The sequence below is a fragment of the Ambystoma mexicanum genome, chromosome 7p, assembly GCF_040938575.1.
Source record: "Ambystoma mexicanum isolate Mex_15411 chromosome 7p, UKY_AmexF1_1, whole genome shotgun sequence".
Taxonomy (NCBI): domain Eukaryota; kingdom Metazoa; phylum Chordata; class Amphibia; order Caudata; family Ambystomatidae; genus Ambystoma; species Ambystoma mexicanum.
The window spans coordinates 699,554,358-699,578,972 of NC_090939.1; the positions used below are offsets into that span (position 1 = coordinate 699,554,358).

General features: G+C 42.2%; 1 protein-coding gene across 3 annotated transcripts in view; it reads right to left on the reverse strand.

Moving 5' to 3' along the window:
* Window positions 1–24,615, reverse strand: part of HTR1F (5-hydroxytryptamine receptor 1F) — a 3,723,175-nt gene that overhangs the window by 3,035,046 nt on the left and 663,514 nt on the right. For all 3 annotated transcript variants that reach the window (XM_069636780.1, XM_069636779.1, XM_069636781.1), the window contains one exon: window positions 13,351–13,451. The gene's annotated coding sequence lies outside the window, so the exon portion shown is untranslated. The remainder of the gene's footprint in view (window positions 1–13,350; window positions 13,452–24,615) is intronic.

The following is a 24,615-nucleotide window of genomic DNA, read 5'->3' on the forward strand; positions in this document are numbered from 1 at the left end:
AAAGACTTCGGGAGGAGTAATTCGAGTTTTGGATATCACAACTGGGTGTAATTAATTGAGATTAAGACTTAGAGAAGCATCATTTAGATCGTGGTACATCCTCAAGAAGGACTCGTCCAATATCACTGAGTCCTGAGTCATCACATCTGCCAAGTTAGCTTTGTCTTGAGGAATTATAATTATAATGATCTGGTAAAATGTGATCGTCACTAATAGGTACTGTATCATTTGAGATTGAAGTGCCTGGTTCTGGTTTAGGTAAAACAGGGAGTGCCCCTTTTGATTCGAGTGTTGTATTGGCCATAATCAAAGGAATCAGATCCGCGTCTGTATTTTTAGTAACAGAGATATTGCTCCTTATGTTGTTTTTCGTCCCAGTGATAGGTTGCATGAGTCAATAGATCAACAGTTGGTGAGCAGCAATAAAATTAGCTCAAGCTTACCAATGCCGTAGAATCAATTCCAGACAAGACGTGAGGAAACAGTTACTAAAAACCGCACCTGTTAATGACTACACAGCTTTTTACCGGCCTGCGATAGACCACGACACACCACATATTTGATGCACATCTGCCCCATTCCCTGCCAGCTTGCAGCTTTTAGAGTTGCTTTCTGTGATGTAGCACGGTACTGAGTCCCTCCAGAAACTGCTTGGAAGCACACTGTAGCCTGCGACAGGCAACACTTTCACGGCACGCCCGCTGTGCACAGCTTGCAGCTTTTAAAGTTGCTTTCCTTGGTGTAGCAGGGTAATGAGTCCTTCCAGAAGCTGCTTGTAAGCATGCTTTGGCACACGACAGACCACACTTTCAATGCACTACCACACCGCGCTCCATGGCCCGCTCCGTGCCATACTGCGTGCCATGCTCCACTCGGCTTGCAACTTTAAAATTGCTTTCCTTGTTCTAGCAGGTTACTGAGTCCTTCCAGAAACTACTTGTAAACACACTGTGGCCAACGACAGACCACACTTTTTCTGCACTTGCACCTGAATCAATATTCCGAATTGGTTGCTTGTTTTGAAATATGGAGCAGATAAGTTGCAGCATTTTTGGCTTGCAAACGGATATTTTTTTTTATTATTTGTCTAATTTGCTCTTCATACATATGTACATAATTTACTCAACAGAATCCTTTTCAGCGACAGAGTGCCTGGACCTTTGAGACAGAGGGTGGCAGCATGAGATGACATTGTTATTATTATTATTATTATTATTATTATTATTATTATGACAAATGTACACCGGTAAAGAAACCATGTTGGCTGATGTAAATAGACAAAATAGATTGGCTATTGCAGGTAAAGTTGAATATAATTCAGTGAACAGTATCCAAATGAGCATTCGGTCCATTAAACAGACACCTCCAAAATATACAGGTTCCCATCTCAATAAAAATACAACCCACAGTGCAGAAAAGTAAAAATACGTGCCACTGAAGCAATTAAGCTCATTCTCTTCATCAGGTGCCAATATTTCTCTCCTTCAAATAGACTTGAGAGCAATACCCTATTCCCTCTTCAGGTTAGGTAGTGCACAATCCTTTCAGCATAAGCCTGCAGACAAAGCTGCTCTAATATTACTGGGTTTAAACATGGATAAGTTATATGATGATAGTCAGTTTAAAGTTGTCACTGTTCCTGTACCTCTGTAAAAACGTGTGTGCACGTATACTTCTCCAAAGGGCTCTGTATTTGTTTACTGACATGTTTGCAATTTTACAACATCTAGGAGCTTGTCTAGAACATTTTGATGTTTGGTTCTAACATTTCACTATGGCCAATGTATTCAGTAAATATATATTTACATATCTGAGTGCATGACAGTAGATTACACACGATGTGGCTTCAAAATCGCCTACAAAAGTTAGCTCCAGATGAATGACTGACGCGTGTGTGTCTGTGTGTGTGTGTGCGTGCGTGCGTGTGTGCGTGTGTGTGTGTGTGTGTGTGTGTGTGTCAATGTTTCTAATTGAAAGGGTAAGAACTGTTCCTGCCAGACAGAATATATTCAAAAGAAACAAGTACCCATGTGCTGGACGGTTCCATGTAATAATGTCGCCAAAAATATCTCGCCATGCAAAAATATCGCCGAAAAATTGCCTTTTTTTGTGGTGACATTATTGCATGGAAAATGCGGGGGACACCCCCGCAAAGCCCAAATTTCTTTTTTCTTTTTTTTTTTTTGCCCCTGTCCCCATATATATGGTCACCCATATAATATCGCCACAATCTTTTCCCGGCAATATTATTTATGGCGACCATATATATGGGGATAATATTAATTGATACCGTGCTGGACTAACTTGTTGCAGGTGAGTAGTTAGTCGATCGAACTAGAAAGCCAAATTAATTATTTGCTTTCAGCTGACAATACATCCTTAAAAAGTAAAAACTGGGCACATGTTGTTTTGCATTTGCCATATACATAGTGGTAGTTAATGCATAACATCACAGTACTACCTATGCGATAAGGAAGCGCGGATGGCTCAAGGGCGGCATCATGCATAAAAGTAAAATTCTGAAACGTACTGGTGGTACTTGTTGCAGTATTTGGTATTTGGTGTTAGGTAATGAGCTAAGGACCCCGAGGTATCTAAGCAGTATGTACTGATGGGAGAGGGAAAGAAACTAAAAGAGCGAAGTATTGATTTTCTTTCTAAATAAATACAGATCTTCTATGTGTTGAATATCCTCTGAGAGCATGGTCCATTGTCTGGTGACTATAACAGAAACAGACCTGTCAAGTGCCCTTGCTTGTTTGAAATGTAGAATAATAACTGTGCGGTGAGCACTGGCTCACCGTTGTCGAGTAAACATGGAAGGACTGGGAGGATAGCTCCGGGGCAAAGCGCTGACCTTGGAAGCAAGATGACACAGAGCAACACTGATTCGATCACCGCCTCTGCCCTTAGAAACCTCTGGGTATTAAACGCGTTATAAATAACCAATTACAATTACAAAGGATAACCCCAGCGTCATACAAAATTAATATGTGACTGAATTTGCTAGAGAAGCCTTTGAGAAATGTATTTCTGCCCTGGACTCTATACATTATAATATTATGAAACACATTGGTGCTCATTTTTCCAATATTCAAGGGGTGAAAATCCGACACAAGCTTGCCTGACATGTGATTGATGCTGCGTGTCTGCTAGAAAATATCATTGTTACCCATTTCAGCTATGCTTATGATATCATCTTCATCAGGAATGTGCCAATCCTACCCACATTCAGACCTGCACTATGCAGATTAAACACACAAATCACAGCAGTATGCACTTTTTCAAATCTCCCACACCAGAGTTTAATTAGCTAGCTTATCTGTTAATATTCACAGGTGCACAAGACTCAATTTCCCTTCAGAAATCCTCCTACTCAGCTGTGAGGAATTGCCATCTGGCAAGGGTGCAAAGCAGTAGTAGAAGTTTACCAAAAAAAGTAGTGGAACTGTGACCCCGGCTGGGGGACAGAGTGGGCAGCAAGGGACAAGGGAGCAATGTATAACACATTTTTCAAGGCTTGCAGCCATGCTTGACAGCCAATTGAGTTGAAACGGATTTCAATTGAGCTGTAATGCTTTTGGGTGGTAAAATGGAGAGGTGTGTTTTCACTTCACAAAGAACCATTTCGTAATGGTGAAAATGGTTGCAAAAAGTAGTGGAACTGTTAACAGTCCAAAAATTAAAGTAGTGCAATGCCGTTCCCGACTTTTCCTGATCACTTCGACCACTGGTGCAATGCCCTTTTTGTTTTATTGTTATTGATAGATGCAGGTAATTCCATCACTGAAAGGGTCATCTGCTGATCGGATTTCCCTTTCGTAGGCTCCATGCAAAAGCATAGTGTACTTGTGGTCTCTTGCATCAGTAGCTTGATCTGCAGCACCTGCTCTACCAGTGGCACAGAGCAGGTTCAAAGGGCACAAGTGTCCACTAGTCAGCCGCAGCGACAGCCAAGTCTTTGCAGACATGCCCCTTGTACCAAAATTATGATGTTCACAAGTAACCCATAATGATGGCAGGATAAACTCTAAAATAAAGGTATGCCTGGCTTAGGCATGGTGATACTTACGATCATAGCCAGCACATTCTGATTGATATCAAGCATGTGTCAGCTCCTGTGAGTCAGCTTTGTTGTGGAAGCTGATGAGTATTCTGGCCAAATGGGTTGAGGCAGCCAAAGGGCAGAACAGGAACCTGTAACACCCTCCACCAGAGACAGCTGCACAGGAGCACACCCATACAAAGGAGTAGTCTCACACCAGGGTGCTGAATCTCTGAAGAGCTTTGTTCTTCGTGGGAAGGGTAGGGATGGGGTTATAGTAGGCAGGAGGGCTCTGTTCACAGGAGGGAGAATTCCACAATTGTTTCTTTCTGTGTGCTTCTCTCTCTCCTGCCTGTCCCCTCCACTTTCACCAGAGCACAGCACCATTGACGTGATGCCAGAAGGGCAAACTCCACTTCTTTGAAGAGCAAGAATTGCACCACTAAGGCAGGCTAGCTTTAGTCAAATCACCTGTGAACTTTTACTTTTAAAAGAAGGAGCCTTTCTCCCCTTCTTAGATTTGCTCTGGACCAACGCCTGAGAAGAACTCACTGGACCTCTTATGGCAAACTTTCCAAAGCCCTCAGCCTGAGGTGAAGAAGGAGGCGTCCAAGGTAGAGGAGATGTATGCCTCCTACCGACTCCCAGGGCACATGGGGTGTGACTTTTTCTGTGGAACAGGACCTGACACTCTGCGCCAGAATCTCCTAAAGCTAGGAGAGCAGACACTGAATGCAATCATCCTATCGTCAAGTCCCCCTGAGAGGGCCTCACAGCATACGGGGGACCAGACCAGCTGAAGCTCCCTGTTCTGCCACACTGAACAGGTCACACCATGTTCACTTCACATAGAACCACCAGAGGGAATACTCTGGCACTGCATTTTGCACTCCTCCACCCATTCAAACTATACTGCCTGCTACTCAAATCAGCTCAATACTGCATTGTGCCTTAGCGGAGCCTATCACCTGATAGGTTCAAATCAACTGCCTGACACCCGGACCTGATCTGAACTGCTGGAAAGTCACATGCCGACCCATGCTGGGGATTTCAAACACAGTTCGACCTAACTAGCCATCGAATGGCTGGTTCACCGACCCGCACCTCAAGCACCCAGTTCACCAATTCAATGACTGTCGTCTGCTACCTCGAACCGCTGGAGCGCAACACATCAAACCCTCCCAGTGTCTAAAGCTCGACTCAGCCTGGCCCAACCTCGAAGACATCCTGGGAGTGCCCCAACCTGCATCCTTTAAGCCCCTCTGCGAACACACAGAGTGGATGCTCCTGCTTGATGCCTACTTGCTGCTGGGGCACACATGATCTAACATCCCCGAGCTAGATCCACTTGTTCAACACCAGGTTCGACATTGTCAACCAATCAAGGAATCAACACCAGGTACTTGACCAAAACGACCCCCTCGTTCCACTGGAACCCTAGATACTGGATAGGTCACCTCAGCTTATCATCGTCAGGTGCATGGACATTTCCATGAGACCATTGATGATCAACAGAATGTTATTTCTATAATAAATAGACTTTCGATATGCACACTTTGAGATAAATCTTGAACTAAAGAGTCGCTGTATCATTACAAAATGCCATTATATAATTCAACAGTACGGTGTTCATTCATCGACAGTGGGATTTTCTAATTGGGTTTTTTGCCCAAAAAAATGTTCACGCTAAAAACTTGTTGGAAAATACAGTCGGTTGTGGGTAAGGGTATATAAGGGTTGGGGGAGGAAATAGTGCAACGTTAATAGGGAAGGGGGCTTGGGGAAAAACCACAAAAATAAAATAAACCTTTGTCTCTATGAGTTTTTTCAAAGAAAAGAAATCGGCAAAACAACCATCAAAAGAAACACTGTCGATGAATGCACATAGAACCTGATCCAACAGTGTGGAAGTACACATTGAAAAACATATACGCAAATAAATTCAAGCAACACAATCAACACAGATAAGAAATTCTGCCTGTTAAAATAAATTTCCCGAAATGAATGAGTAGCCTCAGGAGGTAAATCAATGTGGGTCCTCATCACTTGAAGCATTTCTGTTGGTAGACCGTCATCTGAAGGGTTAAAGGCTAAAAATCAAAGAAAATGCCATATGAACATTACAAAATTCCCACATTCAGGGCTTTATAGCCCTATGAAGCAGCTCAGAATGCCTGTCTCAAGGGATGCATTCTAGCGATACTTCGCAAGTCTTTGCAGGAAGAAAAGATAAGGGAACGAGATGTGAAAGGACAATAATGGGACATACAAGAAATAAATCCAGATGAATACAAAAAGATTCTAATGTATGAAATCCTATTTACCATCAGTATAGGGCCTGAAAAGCATGCAATGATGTGTAACCTATAGATCAATGTAGTGTTGCTACTCAATGTATACTCCTATCAATTGACACACCCACAACTAAAGGTCAAAATGCTCAACAAAACGAAAATCGCAACATCGAGGTATCTTATCCTACCTGCTAACAATATAGGGGCTTGAATCGGCATCACCATAGACCAAGTGACATCTTGCAGTGACTCGTAAAAAGTAATATTTGTAACGGCGAGCCGCGTACAACCAGGGACCACCTTGATCGCATCGTCCAATGCTCTACGTCATCATGCATGTTGTGCAGAAGGGTTGGAAGGATAGCTCAGGGGCAACTTGCTCACTTTGGAAGCAAGACAACACTGAGCAGCACAGGTTCGATCCCGGGTCCGCTCTTAGAAACCTCAGGGTATAAAGCACGTTACAAATAACAAATGATATTACATTACGGAACGCTAAGTGCAGAACTACTAGACGGCTATCAGTATTGTAAGGTGCATAATCCATTAGTGCCACATTGTATGTTATTATCCATTTTTTAAATGTCATCATCTTAGAGACAATAGTCAAACTGATTAATAATATATAGAACAAAATGATATCAAAGTTAAATATAAGAAGTAGCATTTATATACTGTACATCAAAATCAGAAAGCACTTGAACCGCATCAATGTGGGCAAAAATGTCAATGTGAAAATACAAACCTATGTTGCAATCACCTTGGAGGTGTATTATAGAACATGCCTGATTTAGTAAATCAATTGTGGGTATGGGCGGTTGTAACGAGTGTGGAGGAGTCCAAGATCTATTAGCACCTCTATCAGTCAAATGGTGTTTAGAAAAAATTGTGTTTCTCATTATGGTCATGTATGCCCTTGGGGATAATCGTATCTAAAAAATCAATCCCAACAGCTTTGCATTGTGATAAAAGTGGACGACTTCCTGAATGCAAAATTGAGACTGTGCTAGACTATTATGATTTTCAATGAAACGTCTGGCAAGGGGGGGGGGGGCGTTAAGGTTTTTCAGTCAAATGGAAGAGTGATGCTCATTCCATCTGGCCTTGGCTTTTCAACCAGTCTTCCCTAAGTAAAACTTGCTGCAAGGACATATGATTTCATAAATAACTCCCTGCAAATCACAGGTAGCAAGATGTCGTAAGAAACTCTTGTGTCCTTTTGATGGATGATGTATGTACTGCCCCTTTACAATGGTGTTACAGTTTATCCAATTCAAACAGGGAAATGTGCCATTCTTCTTGGAGACTATTTTTATCAAGGTCATTGTATTCGGTAATAACTAAGCAACGGCACAACGTATGGCTTTGTTTATAGCACATAGAGGGAGCTTCTGGAAACAAGTGTTTAATGGTGTGATCTTGTGTAATCAGTTTTTAATAATCAAGCACTGATTTCTTCAGGGCAGAACTCTGATGGGAATATGTATTGGCATACATTAAGACATGTGTGTGTCATTGTAAATGCTGATTTAATAGTGTACGTCTCTACTTTAAGGCAATTTTCTCACAGGCGTTTGCAGTCGTAGTAGGGTTATATCCAAGCTCACAGTATTACATAGAATGATATGTAGTTGTTCGGCCAATGAGTCTCCATCAGACAAATATCTTTTCAACCTCGCAAATTGTGCAAATGGAAGGTGTTGTATGATTCTACGTGGGTGAAATTTATCAGCCGTCATTTTGCTGCTTTTATCATTGGGCTTTTAATAGATATTTGTTATGAAACGTTGATCGTCATGTAAATACCACACTTTAACATCAAGAAAATGCATGTCGCTGTCAGCAATGCTCATAGTGAATTGAACTGCACTAGTCACCCCATTCACCGCCCCAGCAGAATCCTCGGATCAGGCTCTGCACACCTCCTGGTAATCCCTCTTTTCAAGTTCTCCATATTAGGAGGTGCCTGGTCCTCTATCCACACACCCATTTTGGGGAACTCCCTCCCCCCGCGCTCCACCTCATAGAAGATTAACTGGCCTTCAGGAAATACCTCAAACATGGCTGTTCCCGCGACTGCTTGATCCCTCTGCCTCTCAGCACCCACTCCCTACCACTCGCACACACGGTCCTTCCTGCAGTCTCCCCCATGTCTGCACACTCCCCCCACCTGCCTTTCTGTCAGCTAATAGTCTCATCTTTTTTCTCGACTGCTTTGCTCAGCCACCCAGCCTCCCTTGTGGGACACCAAGCACACATGGATGACTCCAGCAACTTGCACCGGGAACAAATCCTGACACTGGGCCACGTATTGCGCTCATATGGGCTTGGAGGGTGGGCAATTCATCGCACATAAAATGCACCCTGGGAAAATTACACTGATCATCATGTAGCAGGACAATCAGGAACATCAGCAACCGCTGGCCCTTGGTTGCCAGAGCATGCAACTCTAAAGCACCAGAGGGCGCACTATGCCGCTGAATGTAATCATGAAAGGAGGACCTTGTTTTTGCACTAGAAGGAACCAGGGATGGCAACACCTCACTCTAAGAACTTCTCTGATGGTGAGTATTATGTATTCATCTAGTCCTTAGATTGCGTGTGACACATAGCACTGCTCATCTATTTATATAAATAAACATGTAAATGTTTATTTGTTCAAAATCTTAAATCTCCGAAAGTTCTTCACCGATTGCTTTTAAATTTTGACACAACATTGCATTCGAATAGGCGCGTGTTTCTATATGCCTACTATACTTAGATGTCCCACCTGTGACAGGTAAAACATGCGTTTTCTGAAAAACAGCACAATCTGTTGTACGTAAAAGCAACACATGCTATACTGAACATTTGACTGCAAAACAGTACCATCTGATGGATGTAAAAGCAACACACGCTATTTTACGATTCCATTTCAATGTTTCTGATTTAGAATGGCTCAAATGTGTGCCGAGGAAGCAGCAGAGCGATGTGCAGCCAGACTTTAGGGTGCACGGTTGCGAGCATGGCGATCGGGTTCTGCAGCTACAGATCTGCTTTGTTCTCAACAGAATGAACGTGACAGGCTGAGAGTGGCTAAAAGAGAGTAACAGCAGATCAGCGTCAAACACGACTCTGTGCTCAGCAATCACGCGATTACACTCTCCTTGCATTCCGGTACAACCCATCTGATGATTATAGTTTGTGCGGCATGTTCTCATCGGCACCATGACTGAAGTGTGTCCTTATTGCAAGGCTCTGAAATTTAATGGCGAAACGAAAGAAATGTGTTGCGCCACCGGGAAAATTGAACTGCCTCAACTTGGAGAACCACCAGAGCCATTGTGAAATTAAACATATTAGAAATGTGCGCTTTCTCTTTTCTTTCTTTTCCATTTAACCAGACTGAACCACAGCAACACGTGGCCGGGGACAGCTAGTTGTAAATAGATGGTACCCAGCAGGTAGACATTGTTGTTTGTACAGCTAACCCATTCTCCCCGTGCACAGTGCACTTTTGCAACTTAGTTGAAGGCGCTGGCTCCATCCATAAACCCTGCACTCACATATAACACAAACACTATTGCACATCCCCTCTGCCACAAGAATGAAGCTAATTAACGACAACAATTTGAACTGTAGCTCCCCATATAACTCTCTAACTCCTTAAACAAACCCCCCCTTTTAGTTCATAGTATACCTCTGCTGCACCCATACATACCCCATTTGGACATGAGTGATTAGCAGGGTCTTGGCCACCCTGGCTTAACTTTAATGGCTGAAATACAAACCCACATATTAGCATCTCCCAATTCTCCCAAATTCATGGACTCCGGTCCCTCCTAGGGCGTTCAACCAACAGCATGTTGGGACCACAATTATGGTGAGTGCCACTGTACAAATGACAAAATGAATGAATGAATTCAAGAAGTTGAAAGGGTCCCTAAGTAGCACCCTTGTTTAGATAAAGACATATTCTTTTTGTGGTTGGTATTTGCCTATAACCCCTGTACTCTTGCACAGAATGCTACCCAGAGTCTCTCCATTCTTCCACAGGGGTGGGTTTTTGTACAGTATTTTTCTATTAGTTCTATTGCAGATGGTGTGTTTAATTAATGCATATCTATTTTTATTGAACCTTGATTGAACATTCCCATTATTTTGGACTGTGTTACTGTGTTCTTTGGGTCATTACTGAATCACATTCACACTCTTCTTTAGAGCATAGCCTTACCTTGACCCATGTGACCACTGAAAGCGGAGGAGGTATATCACTTAACTGTCCATGTTTTACATTTATGATTGTGTTAGAAGATTTTTGTTTGTAGAAGTGGGAGGGCTGACTGGACATTCGGACCCCTACTTATCCTTGCACTCCTGCAGAGCAGCATCCAATTAGTCATATCAGACCAGAATTCGTTTTCACTTATAAAAATGACAGAAAACAAATGAAACCTCTCCTGAACCTCCCTATAAATGACTTGTGGAAGTCAAATGACTGCTTTAGATGCATTGGGTTAAAAACAGACTCATTGCATCACCATAGCTTTTGGTTTTATTGAAGGTAGGTGAATGCATTTAAATTAATGAGAAAAAAGGTCATTGTTCTGTAGAAATGGGATCCACAGTGAACAGTAAGTACATCCAATAGTGACAGCGTAATTACCATTGGTGATATGTAATTGAAATGTCATTCTTTGGTCACTTTTTGACGGTTCTATACTTGAACCATTCATTGTGCATGTGCTGCAAAACATTTTTATTTTCATAATTTTTTTGTCTGGTTCTCATTCTTCATAACGAATTATGAATAGTGAAATGTACCTAAATACCAAACGGCCAGGGTGTGACTGCATTTTGGCAATTACCATCCACATTCAATTGGAATGACAAGACCAAAACATGGTAAACTGGAAAAAACAGAACATGTGTTTTCATCGCTCCACTGTTCTCCTTCATATGTATGTACTAGCTGAACTACATGGCTTTGCCTGGGATTTCAATTCTCAGATTTGTAAATCTCTGATCATTAAGTCTCACTTGAGTTTCTGCAGCAGTTTCATTCCTTTGTTGTTCAGTAGCACTAATTCTCTTCACAGCAATTTGTGTTTCAGTTTCTTCAGCAGTTCTGTAGATTTGTTTTTTAGTAGCACAAATTCTCTGATTAGTAAGTCTTGCTTCATGTTCTTCAACACTTCATGGTCTTGAGATCTTCCTTCTTCAGAATGTTGATCATGTTTTACCTTTCGATGCGCGATGATGAGCACTTCCTACAAATGAACTGTAGATGGTGGTGTAACACCACAAAATGTAATGTCAAAAAACAAAGCCGAAAAGATTGATTATCTCGGGAGCGGGATGACCTATTGAGCCAGAAATAGTTGCATTGATTCGGCAATGGAATACAGGATATTCCATGCATAAATCAGGACACCAGACCTCTTCATTCATGAAGAATTACATTCCCAAGAACGTCACATACAAATCCACAAACAAACACAACTATATATATATATTTCAGAAAAAGAAGAAGTAGTTAAACTTCTCCCAAGGAGGGACGGCACTCTCCAAGTTACGGTCCTTGAGAATTCCTTGAAATTAGTAAATCACACAACCATGAGTACGTTCAAATATCCAGTTTTATTTCGGCATCATTATGGCATACGCCTCGGTACAATGCGTTTCACAACGCTCCCGTTGCTTGATCACGTACAAAAGGACAGACATTACAATCAGCCATTAAATACAGGTGCATGCAAGTAAACTCTATGATAACACTGAGTTTTTTTGTCCATTTTCACTTTCTATCATAGTGAGGTTCTAAGAAACCCTATGGTAAAAGCATTCGGCCATTTTGAAATAGCTCTTCTGTGTTAGCTTCATCATTGATTTTAAACATCATTCGTGTGCGTTTTGTGTTTCATGCAGTTGTTTGTGTATATCATATGTTTTTCAAAGCTAACTGTATCAGCGAAACTACTTAATCAATTATATATATATATATATATGTATATATATATATATATAGATTTGCTCAGCCCTTGGCATGAGGAACAATCAAACATTTGGGTATTCATGAACTCTCTATCAATCAGTGAATAGAATACAAAGCGTTAATCACAACCATCAAGAGAATATATATATATTTAAGTACCCCTTTCTCGAGATGATAAATAGATGTCATCAATTCTCCATGGAATGTCCTCCCATCTGTCATTAGGCCACAGAAAAAAGCCAAGCTTCAATGCATTTCTTAACCCACAACTTCAATGCTTAGACAAGATGCACAACCCTACCACAAAAAAATGAATGTATGTCTCCATGATGATGCTGTTTGTTTTTTGGCAACCATATCTTGAGTAGGAGTCTCAAGTGACTCCAATTCATGCTATGCAATCATGAACAAATTATTTAAGGAGAATTCTCCAAGTACTCTAGAATAAATCCATGCTATCTTCTGCAATATCTGAACAAAATACAAAGAATGCAAATGGGAGCTATTTACACTTGTTATCTTGAAAATAATCTTGTGTGGATGAAGTTTACGAGGACCAGGCTTCTAGTCCCTTTTAAAAAGTGATTTGGCTAATATCTCCTCCACGTTAAGTCATGGGTTTACTTTTGGATGAAATGTCATAGAAAGTTAGACTACAAGCTCCAACATATTGCCACCCTTCAACAACTCATCTGTCAAAAAAGATTTGTTTTTATTATGTCTACTTTCATTCTACATATGCATGTATGAATTGAACAATACCCTTGAAAATGCAAACTAGATAGTGATAAAAATGCATGCACAGACATAGTGCTTAAGCAGTTTAAAGAATAATTTGGAATATTCATCCTTTCATGAAATACTTCTTGACACATTTCAACATGTATAGTAATGCGTTGTGTGCATAATGCATAAGTGATGTCAATGTAACTTAAGATCATATTTTTAAGAAAACCTAGTCACATCGAACAACATGCAACAGAGTACAGAAAATAAAATACTTTGAGTTAGAAAAGAAAACAAAGATGGTTACTTACCAGGCTGTGTGCATCTGGTGACACCAGGCAGGACAATTATCACTTATACTGCATTTGTTGGATGTTAAGGAGTCCAATGGAAATCCACACAGCTGATTTTCCTGTTAATGCAATGAAAGACGGGCTTTAGTAGAGGGACTTTTCATTCAATGTGCGAAACATTGCAGCCGGTTTGCAATCACTACAGGGGTCTGTACTCAGCAACATCATTCGCAGAGCTAGCAGAAGAGCTGTACATTACTTCGAGAGTGACAATTCTGGGCCCTCTACTCAATGGTCATTTATGCAGTGAGTACTGACATCATTAAAGGTGATTTCAATTCTGATTTCTTGGATAAAGTTTACCTTTACATTTTGTGACATTCATGCTTGAGTTAGAAGCTTAAAAATCACTAAGAGACTCGTGGTCATTTTATAGTAGGCATAAATTGCATGTGACTAGACAACAATGTTAGCACTTATATGCTGTCAGGTCTCCTGCATGCAATTTCCAAAAGGGAGTGCAAATGTAAACATTACAAACAGGAGAAATCACCTTTATGCCTTGCTTTAACCATTTTGTAAAAATGTAAAGGACACCTTCATGTATTGTTTTGCAGACAGCATTAACCATAGATCCCTGTAGAATCTGCCTAAATTTTTAGATAATCACAGGCAGGCTCCATGCAAATCTGTTGATTTAAAACCAGCATGAAAATACATGCTGGTTTTAAACCATTGTCATGACCCGGCGAAATTGCCCTTTCTGGACCTCATGGTCATTGTCACGAAGGGCTTGTACTCCTTGTTCCTCCCAACATGGCCGTTTCAAGCTCCGTGCTACGCACTAGCTTTCACGTCGTAGCACGTACTATAAATTGGTCACGCCCCTGCGGGTCCGCGCGTCTCAACGCTATCTTCGATAGTGACCCGACGTGTGTTGCTCTCTACATTTGTTTCCTTGATCCTCTTACTTCCTTCCTTACCTTTTTCCCTGTTCCTGGACTTCCCCCCTACATTGCTTGTTATCGCTAATCCTGGACAACCTGGAACCACGGACTTCCCGGAACTCTGAACGCGCTCTGCAACCTGACCAGGCTCGGGCGAGCCTATTCAAGACCCGAACCACCCACAGGAAGAGTCCTGCGGCCGAACAAGGGAGATCCCAATCACAGATGAGACGGGGGGAGATTTACGACAGTTTGAGACGCCGAACGATCAATACGGATTCTACCATGGAGAATGCTATTCAGGACCTGATGCGCGGAATGCAAGAACTTTCCACAGAGATTCAGAATTTAAAAGCCGAAAATGAGGCGCTAAGACAGCTCGTCTTGTCACGCGACTCCGCGAACAAGGACAGCGTATTATTGGGAGGAGTGGTTGATAAATACGACGGTTCAACAAAGACCTTACGTGGATTCCTGGATTCTTGTTTGGTACATTTTACCTTTAAGCCCTACTATTTCACAACTCCTAGGGCTAAGGTGGGCTTCATAATATTGCATCTTTCCGGTAATGCCCTTACATGGGCCACTCCATTACTCAAATCAGGGGATGCTCTCCAGGATGATTATGAAGGGTTCATCGCGGAACTCAAGACCATGTTCGAACGACCAGAGCTGGTTCACAGTGCTCAAGAAAAGCTACTTGACTTCCAACAAGGATCCCAAGACATGTTGACCTATGTTACCAGATTCAAACAGCTAGCCAAAGAGGCGGACTGGCCCCTGGAAGCCAGTTTTACTTTATTTCACAGAGGTCTAAATGAAGAGATTAAGGACGAGCTAGCCAGGGTGGCACATCCTAGTTCATTCCAGGCCCTCCTAGACTTTAGAATCCAAGAAAGAAAGGCCGAAAAGAAAAAGAATAAAGTATCAATTCAAAGATACTCCCTAGAGAATACTACAAGGACAGAATCTGCCAAGAGTCAGAGCACTGATTCTGAACCCATGCAACTTGGAGCCTTTCGTGGACCAATTTTCCCGCAGGAAAGGTTAAGAAGAATACACACAGGCCTATGCATGTATTGTGCCTCAGATAAACATCTAGTTAAAGAATGTCCTCTGGCTCCTCCCCGACGCTCGGAAAACGCCAGCTCCCGATCCTAAATGGAGCAAGGTTTCGGGAGAGCGATGTTTGCTCCACATCAATTCCATCCTTGAACTCTCCTGGACAAAACAAATTGGTGATATTACAGGCCTTTTTATCGCCATCCAAGGACAAGGTCTACCCCATACTGGCCTTGGTGGATTGCGGAGCAATGGGAGTCTTCATTGATCAAGATTGGGTCAGAAGTCATAACATTCCGTATGAAGCAAGATGTTTTTCACAGCCAGTGGAAGCGATTGACGGAAGACCTCTTTCCTCAGGACCCATAAGTCTGCAAACAAGGGATATCCATCTTTCCATAAATCACCATCAAGAAATAATTGTGTTTGACATTATAAAATCATCCCATTACCCCTTGGTTTTGGGCATGCCCTGGTTACAAAGGCACAATCCACATATCAAATGGACGGTCGGATCCTTATTCCTGGGCTCGGAGTTCTGTATGAACCATTGTTTAAACCTGGATACCTCAGTCACAGCCCCTAAAAGTCCACCAAGGTGTCCAGAGACACCACTCATGGTTTCCAATATTGTACAAGTTCCAGAGATCTATCAAGGGTATGCTGATGTATTCTCTACTGCCATCGTTCAAGCCTTACCTCCACATAGACCCGAAGACTGTTGCATAGATACTGAACCCTCAGCAGTGATTCCCTTTGGCAGGATGTTTATCCTTTCAGAACCAGAAAAGAGAGCCCTCTGGGAATACCTAACACTAATCTTGAGAATGGCACCATAAGACCTTCAAAATCACCAGCTGGTGCTTCATTGTTCTTCGTTCCTAAAAAGGATACCAAAGAGCTCAGACCTTGCCTGGACTATCGGGGCCTAAATCAACACACCCTGAAAGACAGATACCCTCTACCCCTGATCTCGGATATCCTTGAAGCTGTGAGAGGTGCAGTGATATTCACGAAATGGGATCTCCGAGGTGCTTACCATTTGATCCGTATCCGGGAAGGAGACGAATGGAAAACAGCCTTTAGAACACCCTTTGGTCACTTTGAATACCTAGTCATGCCCTTTGGTCTGACTAATGCTCCCGCGGTCTTCCAGCGTTTTATGGATAGGGTGTTCTCTGACATATTATTTCTCAATGTTATCGTCTACCTGGATGACATATTGATCTTCTCAAAGGATTCCTTGAAACATGAAGAACATGTAAAGGCAGTACTTCAACGTCTCCGTGAAAATCAACTCTTAGCCAAACCAGAAAAATGTTTGTTTCATGTTACATCAGTTCACTATCTGGGGTTTGTCCTTAGTTCAGAAGGAATTAGTATGGATCCTTCAAAGGTGAAGGCCATACTGGCTTGGCCCGCCCCAACATCTGTAAAGCAAATACAGTCCTTCCTGGGGCTTGCAACCTCTACCGGAAATTAATTCCCACCTTTTCCGAGATTGCTCAACCCATTGTTAATCTCCTGAAGAAAGACGTTCCATTCAACTGGTCTATACCACAAGACAAGGCATTCCAAAGCTTGAAAAAAGAATTCACTCAGGCCCCCATCCTGGCCCAACCTGACATAAATCGTCCTTTTCTAGTGGAAACAGATGCCTCCAATTACGCCATAGGAGCAGTTTTGAAACAAGAATCCGATGATAATTTGGAACATCCCATTGCTTACCTTTCATGGACCCTGACTACCAGTGAGACTCACTACTCAGTTCCGGAGAAGGAGTTATTGGCCATTCGTCATGCCTTCACTGAATGGAGACATCTAATCCTGGGTGCTAAATATCCAGTTCAAGTCCGTACTGATCATCGAAATCTTCAGGTCCTACAATCCATGGAGTGCAGGAATAGTAGACAAGCTCGATGGGCCTACTTCTTTGCTCAATATCAATTTCAAATCTCACATGTTCCGGGACCGCAAAACATGATTGCCGATGCCCTTTCTTGGCGCCCCGACTACGTTCCCTTGGAGGATAATATCTATCCTAAAATGTTTCCACCTACAATCTTTGTAGCTCAAGCGATCAATCTCCTGGAAGAAATCAGAGTACAGACTCAATCATCTGAACTCTGGAAGGACATATCCGAGAAAAATCCCTGGCGTTTGACAATCAAGGAAGGATATTTATTCAAGAACAATTCAGTGGTCATTCCGACAAAAGAACTTCAACAGAAGGTAATGAATCTATGCCATGATACTCTTCACTCCGGCCATCGAGGGATAACCAACACTTTCCATCTTATACAAAGACAGTTCTGGTGGCCAGGGATGAAGTCAGTGTGGTTCAATATATCAAGACCTGTGCAATTTGTAGTCAGAACAGATACATAATCAGAGACCGGTGGGTCTGCTTCTACAACCTACGTTGCCAACCAGACCCTGGGAAGTTATTGCCACTGACTTCATTGTTGAATTACCACCTTCCTGAGGATATACAACCATCATGGTAACCATTGACTTGTTCACTCATCTAGCTCATTTTACACCATTGTATAAACTACCATCTTCCTCAGAACTTGCTGGAATTTTCCTGGAACATATTTTTAGTCTTCATGGCCTCCCTTCCAAGATTATTTCGGCTCGGGGACCTCAATATATTTCACAATTCTGGAAACATCTCTGTCGTGTTCTAGGAATCCAACGTGCCCTTTCTTCAGGCTATCATCCACAAACCAATGGGGCAACGGAACGAGTAACTCAAACCCTGGAACAATATCTTCGTTGTTTGCCACCAAGGTTCAAGACGATTGGTCTTTCCTTATACCTTTAGCCGAATTCTCCTACAATAACTCAGATCATTCAGCTCTCAAGATCAGCCCTTTCTATTGCAGTCAAGGTTATCATCCGTCTGTTTTACCATCAGTTCTTCCAGAATCTACTCCGGTACCTACCCTTGACTCTTGGATTCAGACGCTGATCGACTTACAAAGAGAGGCCAAGGATCAGTTAGAACAGGCCCAGACTTGAACCAAAAGATATGCAGACTCTAAGAGAAGACCATCACCTTCCTATTCAGTTGGTGATCAAGTCTGCTAGCCTCGAAACTGTTACCTCGATATCTACGACCAAACAAATTGGCTCCTTGCTATTATGGTCCATTTTCTATAAAGGAGATCATCAATCCTGTCTCCTTCCGACTTAAGATCCCGGATTCCTGGAAGAAGATACATCCAGTCTTCCATACTTCCCTGTTGAAACCCTACATTAGTTCTACTCGAAAACCCTTCAAGCCCACACCTGTTGTTGTGGACGACCAGTTGGAATATGAGGTGTCCAGGATATGTGATTCCAGGTATAGAAGGGGTCGATTACAATATCTGATTGAGTGGAAAGGCTACCCCCCTAGCAACAGAACATGAGAACCAGTTTCTAATTTAAAGACCCCTCGTTTGCTCAGAAGATTCCATCTTATTCACCCAGGCAAGCCTGGAGGAACCAGTCTTTGGAGGGGGCATGCTGTCATGACCCGGCGAAATTGCCCTTTCTGGACCTCATGGTCATTGTCACGAAGGGCTTGTACTCCTTGTTCCTCCCAACATGGCCGTACCAAGCTCCGTGCTACACACTAGCTTTCACGTCGTAGCACGTACTATACATTGGTCACGCCCTGTGGGTCCGCGCGTCTCAACGCTATCTTCGATAGTGACCCGACGTGTGTTGCTCTCTACATTTGTTTCCTTGATCCTCTTACTTCCTTCCTTACCTTTTTCCCTGTTCCTGGACTTCCCCCCTACATTGCTTGTTATCGCTAATCCTGGACACCCTGGAACCACGAACTTCCCGGAACTCTGAACGCGCTCTGCAACCTGACGAGGCTCGGGCGAGCCTATTCAAGACCCGAACCACCCACAGGAAGAGTCCTGCGGCCGAACAAGGGAGATCCCGATCACAGGTGAGACGGGGGATATTTACGACAACCATATGGAATTTGAAGGTGGAAAAGCAACGCATGGCGGGAACAATATTTCTGCTTTGTGCATCGACTCCAACTTCAAATGGAAAGAAAATCTCCGGAAGAATAGTAAAGAAGGAGTAAACTGTGTCAAGGCTTGATTTACTGCTCCAGTGCATTGAAAAAGACCCCCTCTGTGGGTGTCCGTTGACAGTTACCTGCATTGGGGATTGTACACATAAGCTACACCTAACCATGGTTGTACATTACAACTGAATATTTTTTCACAAAGGGCCATGTGCATTGTATGTGTAATGAATGCATAGCACGAATTACAGGTGTTAATGAACATATGCAGTCATAGAATGTACATGCAACTGCCAATTGCGTGCCATACATGGCTTGTGGGCCTACCCTCCAATTTATAGAGCAACAGCCCTCATTCATTCGAAATGAACATAATAATGTAATAAGTGAAAGAAATATCTGTCTTTGATCAACATTGTACTCATTTCTCACAGTAGTCTATTTTTTCCATAATGAGCACAAAGGCCCCCTTCTAGGCGAGCATTCAAGTTTATGAATATCATCTCAGATGCAGCAAGCTTGCTCAGTGAGGGGAGTACTTGCCTTGGATCTCTGTATTCGGCCTCCAGCTACAGGTTTGAAACCTTTCTGAACTAACTCAGACCGTCATCCTTCCACGATGATAAACTGTGTATCATAAAACTGGGTAATATTAACAACAATCAGGGCAGAGCATGGTACACGTTCTCACACTCACTGCACCGCTTACACCTAGATCTCTCATGTGGTGTAGATTGGTGAGGAAAATGCATTAGTAAATGTTTATGATTACCAATATAAACTTGTATTTTGAATCACTAATCGTAACCGAGCAAATAACATTAATAATAAGAACAAGAACAGGAAAAACAAGACGAAGAAGATGATTACCACATTGTAGCAAAAGCTTTATGCCAGCTCTTGTGCATTGGTACTCAGTTGATCTACAATGACAGGATGATGGGCCCTGCTGGAACATTGAAACTCATCCTGAAGGCTAAACAAAGAAACCACTGGTGATAGCTGAGGTCTATGAGTTATGCAGCGGTTACCAGTGATAGTATCGAAAACAAAAGGATCGAATTCCTTTTGTTCGACAGTGAAAGGAACGAAAAAAAGGGTCGATTTTTTTAAACATTTTTATAATCAACCCCCTGTTTTCTTTATTAAAAGCATTTTTTTTACCAACCCAAACCAAATAAATAAATAAATAAATAAATAGACCCTTTTTTTTCGATCCTTTAAGGTCATTCGATCCTTTTTTTGCGATCGTTTGACTGGACACCCTATGGGCAGCCGCTACTGCTTCTGGTGGTACTCCCCAAAATGTAAACTTTCTTTCCCTGATCTGTTTGTGATATGTCTTTGGAACATCCACTGTTTAGATCTGATAGTAAGTTAAACATGGGTTATTTATTTATGTTTGCTCATCTTAAACAAAAATGTGTGCACGTTCTATTTGCGGAACTTGCTTTGTGAATAATGTATAACTTGGTTTGTGATTTCTGTGCAACTTGGATACACTTTTTCATGAATGAATCACACTTATACTTGGATTTAGCTTGGTGAAAGAGGCACGTTCTGCTGCCTCCATTTTATAATTGTCAGAATTTATAATGAGATACCCTAAAATGAGCACACACCACAAGATGGCTGAGTGACACTATGCAGCAAAACGTACAACACCCTGGACAGATTATGTGTTAATTAGCTTCTGCTATTTTTCAGTGTGCTGTGTCCACTTGCTCTTCTTTACTTCATGTTCAACTTCAGGAAACAGTCAATTGTACCAGACCAACAAATTTAACACACATGTTAGCCACTCCTCTTTCACAGGACCCTTTGCCCTAACCTATCACCTACTAAATCCCCTTTGCAATATTAAAGTAGCACTGTATCGCGTGACGATGCAGACCTTTCAGATGGATTTATTAGAGAGAATGTTTGACTGTGACGAGTAAGAAAAGGGCTCAAAGTAATGACGATAGCCTATACATAGTCCATGCATTATCATTCCATCCTTCTACCACATTGCAGCCCTTCATTCTAAAGGCAGAAAGAGAAAAGTATTGACCAGGTACAGGGCCCAACATGCTTCCCAGAAACACAGAACTGCCTGAAGAACCAAAGGCTCATGGAACTGGTATATAATTGCCATTATCATTACCAGAGAACAGGGTGCGTGGAAGCTTAATTAGGGAAATTTTGACATTTTTCAGTGGCGAATCAGAAGAGTGCATAATCAGTGAGGAGTAATTAAACAGGTAACAAAGCATGCAGTCACTAGACTCTACATATGAATCCGCCAAAGATAAAGTTCTTAATTTTAAGGACCATATTTAATGATTTTTTCAAAGGAATTTGGATCTTCTATTAAGGGTGGTATGCAAACTGGGATTTTGTCTGATCAAAAGATTTCTTTAAATGCAGACGTGATTTCTGTGGCACATTCGGTTGTTTTTGTTTTATCTGTTAAAAAAATATGCACCCATATCTACACCAGCAAAACAGAACCTCGGTGGTGGTAGCCCTGGTTCTTTCCCAAATAGACTATGCCAGTGCATCACTCTATCTGGGTTGTCCAGCCTGAACCTTAATGAAAATGCAGAGTCTTCAAAATACTACCACCAGACAAATTATACAAAGAAAGCGAAGGCACTGCATTGCACCAATCTTGCGTGAACTACATTGGTTTTTAGCAGCAGTTAGAATAGAGTTTAAGGGCCTGATTCATGGAATTTTCGTACATTAAGGGGACGTGCAGTCGATCGCCTGGCACGAGACACCTTGAAGAGCGTGGGCAGGACCTGCGCAGAGGCCCGAGTAGGGGGCAAAACACAGAAAATGGGTAAGAACATGGGAAAATGTTCACGTTACGAGGGGCGGGCCACAAAATCGTATTCATGGATCTGACCGTGCAACCTCACGTCGGGGAAATGATCATGCAAAGCTCTCGATGTACCCGCCACCCGAAGGTAGGCGCACAGACACTTGTGCTTTGAATCACTACGCAAAACTGCGCACTTCGATAGAAGTTAGTGGTGCCCGTAAGCAGTGTAGCGGGGTGCAGGAATGGTTTACGTGAGTTTGCATGCAAATTTACTGGGAAATGTTAACTTTTACGATACATGTTAGTCATGTTAGTCATGTTGATGGGGTGCTGGGAATAGTTCTGAGGGACACTACGGCTAAGGGATTGCTGGCTTGGTTGCGGAGGAGCCCACTCAGGATTATAGGGGTGCATGAGTTTGTGCCAGAGGAACGCACACAGGTTGGTATTAGTGGTTGGGTCTGCTTTGCGGGGGGCGTATCGGGGGCATACCAGTTGTGACTTGCGTATAGGCATACTTTGTGGTGACAATTCCATGAATATGCACTGCGTGCAGAAAACAGCATACAGGCTCTCGCAGAGTCATTCTATGCACACATTTCCATGAATCTGGCCCTAAATCTGTGTGCATTATCCATGAAGCCATTTATGGCCAAGATCCACCCTTTATTCAGAAAAAAATAATTGCACATGAGCCATCACACAGTCTTTAATCTATAAACTGATTGCTTGCATAACAGTTTAGGAAGATCATTGCTTGGGCAGATTGTTAAACTAGATGGCACTCCGTTTTTGGAACTACCTACCCCAGAAAGTACTCTTCAAACATAATCTAGCATGCAACTATTTTGAATGAAATCCTGTTTGAAATCATTAAATTCCTTGACCCTAACACATTCAGTTTGGTACTAAAATATCACCATATGGTTTAAGTCTGAGATATAATATGAACCCTGAACCAGAGGGTTGCCCAGAAAAAGCACCCACAACAAGCCATAAAATGTCCAGCCCCAACAAAAGACCAACCAGGAGCCGAAAAACAGGAGCAAATAAGTGAGTGTGATTATTTGTAAAGCAAACCCTCCAGAGAAGACTGCCTTTTTCACGGATCAAGATTTGTGAAGGACTCTGAAGCAGTAATAAACAGGATTTCAGAGACTAACAATAAGAAGCATGTTAACTACTATGGCCTCCTTATACTGAAGTATCTGTCTCCCCAGGAAAAACAGTTGAATTTGGGGATGGCAATTAAGAAGAAGCTTGTTGATGTTCATGTGTGGGAAGTGGAATATATGTGATCTTTGTCTCATAGGTAAACAGGTGCGTGCTTGTTTACAACTTTGTTTACCAGGCATCAGGATTTTAAAGGGACTTCATTTGATCTTTCACTGGAAGCCAGTGAATTGATGAACAAACACTGGAAAGATGATGTTTTGTGGAGAGAATGAAGACAATGTAGACTGCAGTATTTTGAATGAGCTGCAGAATGTTAACGAAAAGAACAGAAGATTGCAAAGAGGACGATTCTGTCATCTATCCTGCATGGTCCCACTATAAGATCTCAACATTTGGGAGGATCAAACTAGAGGATACATTTCAGTTTCCTCGGTTGATTAAAGCATTCCTTGTCTCTATCGAGAAATAATAAATAATGGCCAATGACACTGGGAAAAAGAGGGGTAGATAAGCAGAGAACATATTGATCAATCTAGGGGCACAATAAAGGGATTTAGGTTTTTGACTGATTGAGCTGGAAGAAGCTGTTTGCAATACAATTTGAAATGCAACCAAGACAGTTCCTTAATATAGATAACTAAAAGATAGATAACTAAAAGTGGAATGGGGAATATGGTTGCATGGGTTAATATCCCTGCAAAAATATTGCGATACAAAAATATCGCCATATTTTTGCAGCGATATTGAGCCATGGACCCTGCGGGGGACACCCCTGCAAACCCCCCCATTATTTTTAAGTGGCCGGGGGACACCCATGCAAACCCTGTTCCTACAAAATTTCCCCCCACCCCAAAAATATTGCCTATGTCGAGACAAACAACCATATGTAATGCAATATTTCTGGTGGGGATAATATGTAGGGATACCGGGGAATATGTAGGTAAAGGTGAGTGTCATTGACATAAGAGCAGTAGTGTACAAGCAACATATTTAGAACTGGAAAAAGTGGCAACGATATAAGTGGGGGAAGAGTGAGACATTGAGGGACACCACACAACATTGGTTGTGTGTCTTTTTAGGTACCACACATTGTCCAACTAGTCGGTTTCATGACCCCCAAATGCTTAGTGTCAATTATTTCTTATGTGCAGTTGCATATCCCTCCACCACACCTTCTGCCCATTTATCTCTGCCCAATACTTTCCCTGTTCTCTTCCTTTCAGTGAGTTCCCACCTCAATCCTCCTACTGTAC